At 37.8% G+C, this 17143-nt stretch overlaps 1 non-coding gene across 1 annotated transcript; it reads left to right on the top strand.

Moving 5' to 3' along the window:
- The first annotated feature begins 4606 nt into the window (after positions 1-4606).
- Positions 4607-4793, top strand: LOC122812423. The gene has a single exon (XR_006366421.1). It is a non-coding gene; the product is annotated as a U2 spliceosomal RNA (small nuclear RNA).
- The last annotated feature ends 12350 nt before the right edge of the window (positions 4794-17143 follow it).

Genomic DNA, 17143 nt, shown 5'->3' with positions numbered 1-17143 from the left:
CTAGAGAATCAGATAGCCTATGTAGAAGATTCTATAGGAATGAAAAGTGTACTAATTGGTTCTCTGACAGGGTAGCTGATGCTTGGAACAGACTACCAAATTACATTAAAGCAATTACTAGTTTAGATATTTTTAAGAACAGCCTGGACATTGATTATGGGGACAAGTGTTTTTGGTATATTGGCAAGCTAGAAGGGCATTAATGCCCGTGCTTGAAACATTTGTATGTATGTATGTATGTATATATACACCAGGAGAGATTAACTCTCCTCAGAGAGGCATGAGGTAATTATGACTTAGGAACAAATTCAATTCAGTACTGTATTTTCACTCCCTCAAGTGCTAGCATCTTGAGCAGACATACCAACCTTCATCTCAAGTATTCATGCCTTCGCCAATAAATCTTGTTGATTGGATTAGGCAATGAGAACAGTAGCATAAATGTGTGTGGGTTGGTAACCAGCAATTAATTCATATTACTGGATAAGTAAGATAAGTATGGATGGCGCAGTTGTGCAGCGGTAGCATTGTCACCTCACAGGAAGAGGTTCACTGTTTTGATTCTCGGCTGGGGTTCCTTCTGTGTGGAGTCTCCATGTCCTCCCTGCATTCATGTGGCTTTCCTCCCATGTTACAAAGACATGTGTCTGGAGCATGTCTCCCTGGGCCTCTGCTGAAAATTGGCTTTGTTCCCAGTAAATAAATATTAAATAAATCAATAATATTTATACAATATTGTCAGCAATATGTCAGGAAGAACTAAATTATGGTAATTGTAATTATTAAATTAGAATGCATGTTTTCTATCCAACACGGGGAAATAAAGGCTGCTGATTCTTATAGCAGTGACATTTTTTATTTTATAACAAATGCATACCTTTCCATCATATATTGATGTGGCAAAGGTGTACAATAGTAAACTGTCATAATTGTATATGTATTACCAGATCAAGTTTAGTTACAAATACAGTACTGTAGCATCCCATGTATCTAATTACCTCTTTTGTTTGTCTCCCTCTACACTCTCTGTCTCTTTTTGTGGGGAGCATAACTTATTACCAGTCTGCTGTTTGTATAAATCACTGCTGAAAAAATGAGCAACAGCAGAGAAAGGTACACTGACCACTGCAATTTGGCCTATCATACCTCCATAGATGACAAAGCAGATACCAAGCACTTTGGGATCACAACCTGTCAGTGTTGCCTCCACAACCCCTGCCCTACCTGTTCTGAATGCATCAGGTTACTCTGCCCTGGCTGCTGGTGCTGTGGCACCCTTTGGAAGCAGTAGTAGTGGAGGTGGCAATTTTTGTCACCCAGCAGGAGCTGACATGGATGAAAGAAGATATCATAAAGGGGGCCATAATGCACGTATCAGCAGGATTGAAAATGTCCTGTGTCTATTTGCAAAGATGATGCCACAGGTGGCACTGACATAGGCAGTTCCTACAGGAGACAGTGATGACAGTTCTGATGGTGAGGACTAGATTCTCACTGTTCTCAAGCTGGACATGGGTCCAATCTTTTGACTCCATTACCAGCCCTGTATGTCTGCACATGCTTCCTAACCTACCCTACCTACATGGCCCTCTCATTCCTAAGCACCTTTACCAAGATTCCTATCTCCCTCCCCCAAAAAAATAGGTTCCTCTCCCACAAAAAAAATTCTGCCCTATACTTAGCTCTCCACTTCATCCACTTGCTTTAACTGCTATTATATCAATATTGTTTAAAATTGTACTTGTTTTAAAATGTATTACTGGAGCTTTTCTCTTCGGGTCTCCACTGAAAATGGGCCAAAAGCCCAGTTGGACAAACCCAGTTAACAAATGTCAATAAATAAATAAATAAATAAATGTTGTGAAGAAGTGGATAACTATAGTGCTATCCCATGATGCTCCTGCAAATTGCTGTATTGTTTTCCATGTATCCTACCCTCTGATTGCCAAACCCATTTCAACACTGCCCTATCTACCCCTGTTTCACACATTTAATCTGGTCAAAAAATAGATTCACACACAACACACATGGCCAGAAACAGCCCATTGAAAAACTTCACTTTATGTCCTTGGCATTTGAGCAGCATTTGGCACAGAGCAGCAGTACTGAATAACAGTGAATACTGTTTAATGTCTTATAGCAAAAGCTGAAGGTTTCAATTTAATCTGCAGTGGACCAGTTGCTTTCACACAAATGTGTTCAAATCCACTGAACTATTGGAATACAGAGCAAAGGCAGACTAAAGGCAGGACTATGGAACACTTACTGTAACAGTTCTTAAGCTGCTGTATGTATTGAAGTAGGAGTTCCTATCTGGTGTGTTGAGATAATTACCCTGTTTGTAGCCTGATAATTTTTCATAGTGTTAAGGATTTGATTATGGCTGTGTGGCAATTTATTACTTCATGACATTTCATATTCCTATTATATATTTAACTGCAAATGTCTGTAATTCTCTCAGTATAAAACATTTCCTTAACATAACACTGGATCACTGCAGTAAGACATCATTTTAAAGAGCATTGCATCCCCAACTGGAAGACTTAACATTACCTTATCTTAGGTATTCATGTATTTTGCACTCTCCTACCCCTTATTTGTACCTATAACAAGTTCTTTATTTTACAGAGCATGACAGATTAATTATTTATTGTACAGAGCATGACAGATTAATGATGATTTAATAAGTACACTAGCCCACTATTCAGATGTTCCTACATGTCCCCAAAACATACTACTGCTAATCCTGTCTGCATCTATCTGTATCTCTCTGTGTTCACCCCGTCTGCTAAGTTGTCATTGTGCTTCACTTGTGTTATTGTAATGCTCTGAAGCATTAATTCCTTTGCGGTATGATGAGCTAATGTTCACAAATGTAAAAAGAGTTTTGAATAATTTTGAGGGTTCTCATCCATTTATTAGCTAAAAGATTTCTGAATAATTTCAAGGGTCTTAATCCCATCATTAGCTAAGTATTTTTGCCTGTTTTAGTACAGTAATTTATACCTTATTGGTTTGTAGGTTCAGAGGATGTTACTATGCTATTGACCTGAGGGTCTTTACAAGCCTAGCTGTTAAATCCCAATATAATATAGATGAGAGATATCATCTATGTCCAAGGTTTTTCTAGCAAGGACTACCCATGTCCAGGAGATAAGCCAGGACAATCCCCAACAGAAAGATATGTTTTCCCATCCAGTCATCCAGGTTGTACTTAAATAGGGGCATGGAGGTGCTCTACTTGATATGGATTGGAAGCCTATTCCAGAGCAGTGGCAACCTCTGAGAGCTGTATCTGTTTCTCCAGCAGGTCCTGTCTCCTGTCACAGGGTAAATTGATTTGTAGATGTGCAACATTTCTATTAGATTTGGGTCAGAGATAGCCCTGTAAACCAGACATAAGTCACCTCTAAGTAGTCTATATGCTACAGAGTATGATGACAGTGACTTCAGTCTGTCCGTATAAGACGTGCATTTCATCTGCATTACCCAGTGCATTTCATCCTCATTACCCTGTCACATTTTGCACATCTGTGTTAAGCTATGTTTCATCACTTTAATGGACTTTTCAACAAGATGCACTGTTGGATGTACAGATTACAATTGTCAGTAGGGTAATGAACATGAGTACATAAATTCATATTTGTTGCAATCTGCTGTCAAATAACTGCCAGAATTATACCATCCTATGTGGTGTACTTAGATAATACTCATGTATAAATGTATTTCTTGGCATGTTATAAATGTTTAAATACATATGGATGAAAAATGCAGCATACCAGTTTTATATCTGTATTATGTTTCTCAGCAGGTGATCTTGCTTTCAGAATGATGCTGACTCAATTTGTTTGTCTAATGTATGTCTACTCTACAGTGTTTACACTTGTAACTGTTTTACAAGCTTGGTTAACCTATTCTAACATAATCCATCACTGTTATTCTGCAGTACACTGTCCAAAGTATGATATGAATGTTTGTCTTGCCAATGCACATAGAGTAAGTATGAGACAATACAAGTGTTCAGTCACCACAAAATGAGGTCACAGGAAATTTTGATTGATAATCCATTGGTGCAGAAGAATCAATGTGCATGTCACTCCATAAGATGGAACATGTCACTGTCCCTCACAGTAATGCTATGTATATTAAGGACATTGTCTTGTGCACACATATGTATTTGTTACACAACCTGTGATACACATTATCATCTCTTTCAAACAGTGGATGTTAAAAAAAAATCAAATAATGTATTTAAGATTGTTAATGTCAGTCTTCTCCTGTGGCACTTGCAACTAATACAGTGCTTCCTATTTTGGGAAATTATGTAGGTATGAGGTTCGATGTCCAACATGGAAGATCTGTCTGTGTAACACCTGATGCTCTATCCACTTCCCCTAAGAAGAATACATTTAACTGTTTTTCTCATAGCTTTATTATCACAAATTTTACTGAAACATCATCTGTGAAATAGACTAATGTGGTCATTCTGAAAAAAGTGCACTCTGGCCCCTTAAAAGTCAGACTTCTCGTGTGGCATTTGTGATGAATACACTACTCTCTTGATTGGCAGGAGGTTTGATGCCCAACATGGAAGACTGGAATATGTATCGCTTCTTGGCCTTTTGGCTAAGATCAAGTGTAGTGTCTGTGTGTGTGTGTAAAACACTTGGTGCTGTATCCACTTCCCATGAGACAAATGTATCCCTTGATTTACTGAAACATCCTCTATGAAACACACTGATGAGTTTATCATGAAAGTGCACTCTATCCCCTTAAGAGTTAGACTTCTCATGTGGTGCTTCCAACTAATACAGTAATTTCTATATTGCGTAAATAGATGAGTAGGAGGTTCGATACTTAACATGGGAAATGTGTGCATGTGTGTGCTTGCAGGCACGTGTGTCTAATGCTTGTTGCTGTATCCACTTTCTCTGAACAGAATACATTTAATTGTTCACACTGCTCCATTATCCCACCTTTTTACTGAAATATCCTCTCTGAAACACACTGACAAGGTCACCCTGAAAAAGTGCACTCTTCCCTTAAAAGTCAGACTATTCCTGTGGCATATGCAAATAATACAATACTCTCTAGATTGTGTAATTACATCAGTAGGAGGTTTGATGCCCAACAATAAGACTTTGGTGTGTGTGTAAAATGCTTGTTGCTGTATCCACTTCCCCTGAAGAGAATGCACTTAAATATACACATAGCCCCCTTAATTGAAATATCCTCTCTGAAACACACTGATTAGGTCGTCCAGGCAAAAGTTCACTCTTGACCCTTAAGAGTCAGACTTTTGTGGCAGTTGTGACTAATGCAGTGATTTCTACATTGTGTAGATAGGTAGGAGGTTCAATGTTCAACAAAAGGATCTTGTGTGGGGTTTTTTACAGTTAAGTGAACATGTGATCAATCAACTTCTGCTCTGGATAAATTTTTTAATCTGCTGTATGACTCCACCACTCCCTATTCCCACCTTTTACATTCAAAACTTTTTTACATTACTAGCATACTATTTGTACTCTACTTGGTACTATTTGTATTCTACTGGGTACAATATCTAGACATTACTCAAAGAAAACATGTCTTTTTTAGGCCCTACTCTATCCACAACTGTCAAACTTAAGCAGTTTCATAGATTGAAAAAATATAATTTTAATATTTTTATAAGGAAAGTGATGCAAATATATGTTAAATGGGGTGGGGGAGAACATTTCCATTTTGCAAATGACAGGTGTTTTAAGGGGCAGTGGCAAAAGTACACAATTACAAAATTATATTATCGGCCTACACAACTAATGCAGCACATTGATGAGGTAATTGTTTCATAAGTGAACTAATGGTAATTAAATGTCAGACTTCTCCCCAAGCAAATGTTCCCACTTATATTCTAGAGAATGTAAATAGTTAGCTGATTCAAATACAGCTGTGTTTAACTTGTACAGGCATGACTGCAAATTACACATATTTGCAGTGGCAGCTTTTACAACCCCAAATGGCTGTAAAACCCATTTTACCAGATGCACCTCCTTGGCAGTACACTGCTGATGTCATCCCTTTATAGATGCTGTATCTCACCTGTACTCAGTATTCTCTTGTGGCACTGGCAGCTGATAATGTGGTGTATAGATTGTGTTAATAGACAGGTATGTGGTCTGAATCCATCCCTGCTTATACAGTGTGATCATGATTACTGTCATATAATATTGGCTGCCTCAAACTACCTTCATGTATACTTCTAATTATGAGATGGGTTTACAGTGGCACTCTGTTACACTAGCAAATCCTAACATCCACAAGAAAAAATGATGTTTTGGGCACACAATGATTACATAATGCTACCATACCTGAAGTATTTCACATTTGGAGTGCAAATTCTCTTCTGTTGCATGACTTTGATACTGTGCTTTGTACATTGTGTAACTACAAATGTAGGATGTTTGAGGCAGTTGTATGTATGTCTTTCACCCTCATACTGTGTATATTATTCTTCACGGATATATATGACATGCAGCATTAGTGTTGTTGTACTGTTTGACCACTTTTTATCATAAATATCCAGCTAATAAACAGTGGTGATGTCATCCATTTATATTTGCACTTTCCCAGTTGTACCTCAACAAGTTATGTGGTGCTTGCAGTTCAGGCACTAATCTCTAGCTTTTGATCTTGGGTAGTTAGTTCAAATCCAGCCATTACTGCTCAGACCTCATTGTGTTAGTCTTATAGCGACTGTCCATGATACTAACACTGTTATCAAACACATTTACTTCATACACATATAGATGTTGTTCCTTGTTACAAAAAGCTATGATAATTTCTTACATAGCAATACTTTTATTCAGAGTAAACATGACATGTGATTGCATTTTTCTTGCATAACATATATAAGAAGTGTTATCCTCTAATACTTTTATTCAAAGTAATGATGACATGTGATTACATTTTTCTTGCATAACATATATAGGAAGTGTTATCCTCTATCACAAGGGAAGGAGATGACATGCTGTATGTTGTTGAGTTAGTACAGTGATTACAGGGACATCTATCCTTTGCAGCAATAACATGATGTTATGCCTTCACATACCTATATATCTCACATTTGTGGTGACATGTCTTACATGGTGCATTCATCATGTACAATATCATGTATTTTCTGTTATTTATTTATCTATTTATTTGCCGGGAAATTCCAACTGGACACAGGTCCTTTTACAGAGGAGGCCCGGGGAGAAAAGCTCCACAGAACAAAAAATGAGCAGCAGAGGACATGAAGAACAATTGAATATACATACAATAGCAAGTAATACATACTGTAGCAAACACTAGCTATACATACAACATGAAATATAGTAATGAACAGATATACCAATATCTAGCTAGAGGCTAGGAGTAAAGGTAGGATGTATATACAGATAGTACTAAGCTCAAATGGATACTGTTCTAAACTCATAAACCTAAACCTTATATACAAATATTGCACTAAACTCAGGCAAATATAAAGCAGATGTTCCACACAAAAATGGAACAAGCTAGAAGGGCTAATGGGATGGAAGGGGAAGATAGAAGAGTAAGAGAGGAGACAGAGTGAGTAGTATATGTGGTAGTGACAGGAACCTAGGTATAAGTCAGTTGGATATGTATTTGGAGTTGAGATGAAGTGAGATAGTTAAGCATGTTATAACAGGTCTGAAAGATTGAGTGAGGAGGGAAGGGGAGGGTAAAGGATGAGCCAGGACCTGCAGAGGAAGGAATGTAATGATCAGACAGTGTGAGGCAGGGTGGCTAGGGGAGGGGAGAGAAAGGGGAGGTAAAATGAAGGATTACTGGTCAGGAATGGTGGATGGCCATAACCAGAGATGTTTTAAGTGAGTTTTTAGTGCAGTCTTGAAGTGATTGCAAGAAGGTACTGTGGTTACAGTGGGGGAGATTCTTCCATAATCTGGATATGATGCAGGAGAATAGTGCTTCTGCTGCTGAGTTTTTGGGTTTGGTCACTAGAAGTAGATTTTTGCTGCTAGAACATATTGGTCTAGTGGAGCAGTAGGGCTGGAGAAGGTTTTGAAGGGATGGGACTTTAAGAGGATGGTTTACTAACTTGTGGGTGAGAGAGTTGATTCAGGTGAAGAAGGTGAGGGAGTTCAAGCCAGTCAAGTTCTCTAAGTGAGATACAGTGGTGGCTGCGCTAAGATGCACCAGTAGCAAACTTAGCAATTTTATTACAGCAAGCCTCGAGCTTGTTTAGGTTTGCTTGTCTAATATAGATAAGTATAGGAGAGGTGTAGAGTAAGTCGAGATTAGGTGGGAATTGGAAGCAGAAATTCTAGCTGTCTTGGCTAGTAATTGTTTGTTTCTGTACAATGCATCTATTTTTTGTGAGCCTTTTTATGGTAAGTGAGTGTCAAATCTGAGATTGTTATCAATCTCAACACCAAGTAGTTTGGTGTATTCTGTTGGGGAGATGATGGTATTGTCTTTGGCTAGAATGTTAAAGTGGGGGATAATTGGGTTAGATTTAGTGGGTTGGATGATAAGGAGTTTAGTCTTGCTCAGATTGAGTAATAACTAGGCATTAGATAGCCAGCTTTCTACAGATGAAAAGGCTTCCTGTGTGATCTTTTGAAGTTCATGTATAGTTGGGGCTGAGCAGATGAAGGTGGAGTCATCTGCATACTGTATAAGAGAAGCATGCTTGGTGGCTGTGAATAGATCATTGGTGAAGAGTGAGAATAGAAGGGGACCAAGGATGGAACCTTGGGGAACACCGAGTGTTACAGGAAGTCGAGGAGATAGGTCATTATGCCAGACAACTGAATGTTGGTGGCCAGTTAGATAGCTGTGAAGCCAATCAGTAGCTGATTGGGAAAAGGATAGGTTAGAGAGAACAGAGATTAGTAGTTTGTGTGAGACCATGTCAAAAGCCTCGCATAGATCCAGAAATATAGCAGAGGAGAACAGGCCATTATATTTATGATGAAGGATAGCATTAGTGAAAGCAAGCAAGGCTGTAGTAATGCTGTGGTATGGCCTGAAACCGTGCTGGAGAGGAGGTTATTAGCTAAGAGTTAGTCTAAGATTTGAGAATGGATGCATTTCTCAAGTACCTTGGAAAGTGGAGAAAGGATGGCTATGGGAAAGTTCAGTGGAGGAGCCACATTTATGGAGGGAGATGGTGTGGGGTATTTTCCATAATGTGGGGTCATAGCTTTCTGATGAGGACTGATTAATTAAGCTAGAGACTGGATAAGCTAGGGCTTCTGCTGATATGTTTAGATATTCGGAGGGGAGATTGTCAGCTGCAAGTTTTGTAGGCTTAAGTTTCAATAGAGGTTTTGTTTATATAGGAGGTAGGTACTGATGAAAAAGAAAAGACTGTGGGCAGAGTATTTGGTTTTGATGTAGGGAGGGTGGGAAGAGGGTTGTGCTCTTTAGTTGAAGACAGAATGGTTTCAGTAAAGTGTTTATTGAATGAGTCAGTAATACCACTTGAGGAAGGGGGAGTGGTAGGTGGGGGTGCCTACTTTACATGGGTGGAGAATTGAGTTTATTGTGAACCAGAACTGCTTAGGGTTGTGATGGGAGGAGTTTAGGGCAAACTGATAATATTGGGTTTAATCTTCTTTTATTTGCTTTTTGACACAACTCTAGGAATGACTGTCTAGATGAGTTTTTTTTGTACGTGCCAGTGCACCCAGGCCTATCTCTGATTTTCATTAGTGCCCTGATGCTTTTTTGTAGCCAAGGGGAGTACTGTGTTTTGACTCTGGCATTTCTTATGGGGGTATTTGTGTTTAGAATGTTTAGGAAAGTGCTATTGAAGAAGTGGAGAGCTTCATCCAGACTGAGGTACTTCAGTGGTGTGTAATCACATTTTTGAAGGGATAAGATAAAGGAAAGAGGGTTAAAGTTTACCTTATTTCGGATTTACCTATAGATGATGGGTTTAGCACAATTTAAGTGGCATCTCAGAAGGAATGTTGGAGTGTGGTCACTGAGGCTGTCTGATAGACAGCCAACTCAGTATGAGTGAGGGTCTTTATTGACTAATATCCAGTCGAGAGTAGTATGTTTATTAGAGTTTTTATTTATCTGGGTAGGGGACTGTTAGTTGGGAGAAACCAAGAAAGGGTTAGATGGTGGGCTGGATGAGTATTTCTACAAGGTAGCCAGTTGATATTAAAATCACATAGGATTATGGTTTCCTGGGGATAAGGAATGGTTAGCTCAGTTCAGCAGGTTTTCCAGGGATGGGATGTTTTGGCCAGGTGAGAAGTAGCAATGCTCATGTGTTCAACATCCACATTCAGTACCTGTTAGCATAGCTGGGCCTTATACTGTAACACATGAATGGTATCCACCACAGTTATAGTGTGTCCATTTACAATAGGAGAGACCTCCACCACCCTTTTATCTCAGAGATTGTTTACCACACATACATCTGATGTAACAAGTTAGCATAGGTGGAGTGGCACAATAGTGTTGAGAGTTCCACTGTGGTGCTTGTGGTTGGTCCATATGTCATTAGGCAGTAGGGTCACATAGCTTGTTGTTCAATTCCTTAAAGGGGCAACATTATATGAATGTACTGACTTTACATAAACTCCATTTAATCTAGTTATTGTTATCTATTTTTATGTCGGACCTTGTCCTACAAGGTAGGGCATCCATACACCTTATATGATAGGAAAGTGCTGTAAACCCATCAAGGTTGTTCTTTATGACATGACCAATATGCATATTTCTGTGGCAACCATGATTGTTATGCTTGCTTGTCTAGTATATACTCATAGGTGATGAACCCGTTTCTTATTGGTGCCACTGTCACTTCTTTGAAAAAACATGCCCATTTCTGATATACCTGACATTACAGCTGTAAGGTCCCTTTGTTCTTGTGTATACATGCTGAGGTGGGAAATACAGCAGTGGTGCCAACTTGTATACATAAATTCCCTGCATATACATCTCATGTGCAATAACTGCGGTCTATGCATTCATCCCATAATATATCTTCTGTCCTTGCTGTTATCTCAAGTCAGCATTTAATTAACAGTACCTAAAATGTTCACTCCCCTTTGTTACACTGCAGCTTTATTTCCCTATCACATCCTTTATTAACATGTCCATTTCTATTTATTTGCATAACTGCAAGATTGTCCTTGACAGTAATCATCTTTACATCACTATTGTATGTCAGAAATGCTTGTTATATACTTGGTCACATTGGCCTGTGGTATATGACAGCACTTTAAACACTTCACCTTCAATATTAATTATGTAGTATAGCACAATTTGTACACTATTACTCCATTTCATTTCCTCTTCTTCTGTACTCTTTGGGTCTATATCAGTTGAGCTAAACCCCCTTTATGCGAATACGAATACATCGAACCGCATTGCGCGAAGTACATAAACCTCGAAAGTCCAAAACCGTGAATTCCGAAATGTCGATTTGTTTTGGTTGGCTCGTCTGCGGTATAGCTCCGTAAGGTAAGTGTGGGATAGATAGGACTTTAGGGTTAGGATTTGGGTTAAGATAAGTGCATAGGTAATGTATGTAAGACTTAGTGTAGTGTTAGATGTAGGTTTTTTTTTAAGTGTATGTATGTGTGTTATTTATTTTGTTTGGGTGTATGTCTGTAGGGGAAGTGTGTGGTAGTTATGGACCTTAGGGTTAGGGAGGGATTAAGGATAGTACATAAACAGTTGTATATGTGGGATTTAGTGTAGTGTTGGAAGTAGGGTTTTGTTAAATGTATGTATGTGGATTATTTATTTTGTTTGGGTGTATGTCTGTAGGGTTTGGTTAGAGTATGTATGTGGTTTATTTATTTTGTTTGGGTAGGTACTAAGTAGCGGGTGGTGGGGTTGGCCGACTATGATAGTTCGATATTTTATTTTTCGAAGTTTAGTGTATTCAGGATTTTCACGGTTCGAGGTATAGGGTTCGATGTTTAGGTATTCGCGTAAAGGGGTTTTCGCTCAACTGATATAGACCCTACTCTTTCACTATTCTTGCCCTTAATATGTCTGGGCTACAGTGTGCTTTTATACGTGAGCATTGCATATATGCAAACCATTTTGCTTACATTATATGTTCATGCTTGCAAGCACCTTTCCATGGCCATGAAAACTATTGCTGGCCACAAAATGGTACTTGCAAATGTGTAGGTGTAATGAACAGTACTACATATTCAATTAACACTGCTACTAATTGCACCAACACACTTACATTGTGTAGGCATAGTGAGGCGCCTACATGATTATTAATGAATCCCAAAGAGTACTTATTTACTCGCACTAGACAGAGATCAAATATTAACACAGATGTGGTTGCCATTATATAATCTTAAAGGTGAAATCTTTTAATACTTGTTATGTAGCATGGTTTTGGAATTGTTAATGCAAATATAAACAAGCAATATTCAATGTCTAGAGGCAGTAGTAGGATGTAACTGCAGAATCACCTGGAGGCATCACTGCTGTAATGAGTTAAGGAGGTTGGTTTGGCTGAATTCTCAGAATGTCTCCCCTGGATAGAGGTTTAGAGTTCAGCTCCTCTACTGCAGCTGTTATCAAAGAGTGCGAGAAAAGGGGTAAGCTGATCCAGGGATTCTAAGATTTTCAGACTTCCTTTTTCAAATTATACAATGGATTTTCTTTCTCCTCATTCAGTTTTTGAAAAAAAAAACAGACTAAACAGTCCCAACAGAATTCAGGTAAACAAGACATTAAAAAAATGGCAAGAGGTTATAAAAAGGAGTTTCACACCACCAAAAACCAAGTACCATCCAGCAAGTCTGTCTATTCAAGAGACCTTGTGACTTTCCTCTCACACTGATCCCTCTTCTCTTCCAGAAAGTCTGACTCCATTTTTCTCTTTGTCAACAGAATGTTTCATACAAATGGTTCTGAAAATAAATCACCAAGATTACATATGGCAGTAGAATAAGTTCCTCCTTTCCAAGGGAGCACTCCTCATTCTGCAGATCAGACTCTTCTGTTTCTACCTGCTCATCACATGCTGTCCCAAGAAGTGATAGAAGCAGTTTTTCCTTCCCAGGTTGGGAAGGGGTTTTATTAAAGGATGCTGCTAGTGCCCAAGAAAGAAAGAAAATTCTTGGAGACCAATTCTGAATCTTTTTTCCTAAATCTGTCTGTGATAGTACCCAAATTCAAATTTATGTCATTTCACAACTTCAAGTTTCCTGGTAACATTAGAGTTAAAAGATGCTTATCATCACATCCATGTTCATCCTGACTTCAGGCATTTGTTAAGGTTTTGTGTGTCTGGATCACATTATCAGTTTTCTGCCTTACCTTTTGGACTATCCACAGCACCAAAGGTGCTCACAAAGTGTCTAGCTCCAATTGTATCTCACTGCAGGCTACAGGATATACACATTTTTACATATGTAGATGACTTGCTTATCTTTACAGAGTCTTCTTTAAAATGCCAGGAATCTCTCTCAGAAGAGGCATCTCTTGCATAAGCTTAAATTCTAAGAGAACATTCAAAAGTCTTTCTTGACTCCCTTACACAGGATTGTGTTTCTAGGATGTCAACTAGACACCTCCGTTTAAAGAGCTTTTCTTCTACAGGAAAAAAAATAAATGTTTATTTAGATCTATTTCTATGGTTTTCCAGTCAGACTTTGGTTAATGCAAGGGAATACCTCAGGATTTTGAGTTTCATGACATCTATAATTCTCATGATACCTCTGATACAGTGGTATCAGGAATCTCTTTGGTCCCAGCCTCAACTCCCTTTATGTTTTCAGATCCCAGTACTGGGTTTTGTCAGAAGAGATTTTTTTTTTATGGAGGCACCCGATATCCTTAAATCCAGGTCTGCCCTTCTCCCTCTCTGCTCCAAAGAAGACAGTCATCATGACTTTGCTTGGAAAGCAGTTTCATGAGGAATAAAAGTGCAATGGATGTCAGACACCAAGGACAGATGCAAGTACATAAATATTAAAGGGATGCTTGCCCTGAGCGTGGTATTCAACTCTCTGAAACATCTTTTGTCCATGGGATTTCTATATGTGGTTACAGACAATGTCACAGTAATGTTGTATATAAATAAGCAAGGGGGGACCAGGTTGTACTCCCTTTTGTCGACTAGCCATGTAGCTTGGGATATAGCTCCACAGCACAATCTCACTCTATATGCATCCTTTATTCTGCCAGAGCAAAACTGTGGGGAATACTGTCTCAAATGGAAACTAGATCAGGGTGTCTTCAAAGATTTGACCATGCTATGGGGAGTTCCTCAAACAGACCTCTTTGCCTCTTCTTTGAACAATGAACTGGCAAAATTATGTTCCAGGACTCCATGCAAGAAGGCATGGAAGATAGATGCTTTTTCTTTCCTTTTCTTTTCTTTGGATATGAATATTCTTGTATGTCTTTCCACACTTTCTACTAATAGCCAGGGTACTTTGGAAGATTCAGGAGGATTCCCCCAAGTTCATTTTGGTGACTCCCTTCTGACCTAGGCAACCATGGTTCTCCCTTCTTTTGGAAATGGCCATGGGCAATTGCCACAAGCTTCCTCACAGAATGGTTCTATTCACACCAGAATGGGGTATTTGTTATATCTCAACATCAATCATCTTCATTTGACTGCCTGGGGAAGCTAACACTTGCTCCATTTGAACCAGCTAACCTGGCTGACATAAGTTTCTTAACATGAAAACAGTTTTACTGATTGCTCTGACCTCTGTAAGAAGGGCATCTGAGTTGCAAGCTCTTTTGGCGAGTCAACTCTACCTCATTTTCCATAAAGACAAGATTTCTTCTTTGAGAACTAATCCTTCTTTTATGCCTAAAGTAGTACCTGTGTCTACATTAAGCCAAACTATCTATCTCTCTGTTTTCTTTTCCTGAACCTAAAAATGCAGGAGAAAGGTTACTTCATACCTCGGATGCACACAGACAACTCGGGTACGATCTTGAAAGACCTAAATCTTTCAGATCTTTAGATCAATTGTTCATTTCTTGTGAAGGTAAGAAGGGACACCTTGTGTCAAAACAGACTATTTCCAAATAGTTGTCTAAGGCTGTTACATTTTGTTATACTCATCATGACAAATCTGTTCCAGGCAGTGAAAGGCCACTCTACCAGGGCCTTGGCTTCAACCATAGTTTTTTGGAAAGGATTAGATTCTAGTAGTATTCTAGAAGCTGCTAACTGGTCCACTGCACATACTCTTACAAAGTACTATAAGCTTGATTCCATCTGTAAGTATCGATCAAGCTTTTCTAAGACCTTTATCCAGGGGATCCTGCACCCTTCTCCTTCCTCCTCCCAAATATAGCAAACAAATAAAGTCAGGTAGTCAGATAAATGTAGGAACACCACCAAACTGTAAAATGTAAAAGAAAAACTGGAGCTCCGGACACTGTGACTTTAACAAACTTTAGTAAAAAAGGTAAGCACTTTCGCGGAAAATAAACCCACTTCTTCATACCATTTAAAAACTTATACAGACCACACACACACACACACACACACACACACACACACACACACACACATATATATATATATATATATATATATATATATATATCCTATATACAGATATATATATATATATATATATATATATATATATATATATATATATATATATATGTATATGTATATGACTCATATACCATAGTCCATTTCTCAAGCTAATTACAATAACACAACTTTCACATAATACTTGCAATAGAGGATTAAAGTAATGTATATCTGAAGTAATTGTGTAAATGGTATAATAATATTATAGATAGGTATGTTCATATGTATAAAAAATGAGCATGATAACATTCCCAGCTGATAAGACTTTTATTAAAAAGTAAGAGTTTTCGTCCTTGTGTAACCAGACTTCATCAAGAAGACTCAAAGAGCAATAAAACATTTAAATACACTCAGTTCGTAATCACACGACCTCCTAACAACCATGATCACTTCCTATTTAAAGTCATACATACCTTCTATATGCGGCGAACATAAAAAACTTTATTATTCCTTAAACAATAAACAACCATATAATAGATGTTGTCTAAAAGCAATTCATTTGTAATATGCTGTCATTTTTAATAACTAAGTAATTGCTATCATTTTATTAAGACCAGGTGGTACCGTGTCATTAAATTACATCTCCCACCACAACTTTCTCTGTTCGAGAATTGTGTTCCATGGGCCACCTCTTGGATTTCGCTCAACTTTTTCCAAAATAAAAAACAAAAAATGAGTTGGATGCTGACTAATTTGCTTGTATAATGCATTTATATTTGTTCTCTTATTAATTTCATAAAAATGTTCATAAATTCTTTCTTTCAATCTATGTTAAGTTTTTCCCACATTGTACGCAGGGCATTCTTGACAAGCTGCTATATAAGCAACTCCCTGTGTATTACAATTAAATTTACCTGAAATTGCACTATTCTCTTTTGCCGAGTGTAATGATTGTACTACATGCATATATTTACAGTACCTATTACTGTCTACTAAATAAGTAGTGACGAAAGATGTATTAAATAATCTTTGTGAAAATAAATTCATGTTGTGAGCACCATTGATATTGTTAATATTTTCAACAATTTGTTCCTCTTCTCTCATGCTTATTGTCTGAGAACTACTTTGATCTATATGTGGTTTGAAAGCTAATCAAAGGGCATATATACCCCAGTTTCCCTTTAAAATAACTTTGTCGTTAATAGAATTACAGTAACTAGATACAGTGAATAGCCTCTATTGAGAAACATATCTCCTAATATTTGGCATTCCTTTTTGAAGTCTTTGAATAATGTAACCATCCTTGCTGCCTTCACCACCTGCCCTTTGGTAACTGCATGTTTTTGATATGGGGATGAGAGCTAGTATAATGCAAGAATAAATTAGAATATGTAGGGTTTCTATATATTTGTGAAATTAAGGTGTTCAAAGTATTTGTTTATAAGCAATATATTTAAATATGGTATTGAATCTTCATTCGCAGTGTGTTAGAATTCTAAAAAATGTGGTAGTCTGATTTTTATATTCCATATATTCAGAGATGATTTCTTTTTTGTCTATCCACATAATAAGATTATCATCCAAATATCTTCTATACAAACACCATGAAGAAACATATTTGGTGTTAAATAT

Source organism: Protopterus annectens, chromosome 9.part0 (genome assembly GCF_019279795.1).
Source record: "Protopterus annectens isolate FY-2018-M chromosome 9.part0, PAN1.0, whole genome shotgun sequence".
NCBI lineage: Eukaryota > Metazoa > Chordata > Ceratodontiformes > Protopteridae > Protopterus > Protopterus annectens.
This window is presented reverse-complemented; position numbering and strand designations above follow the sequence as displayed.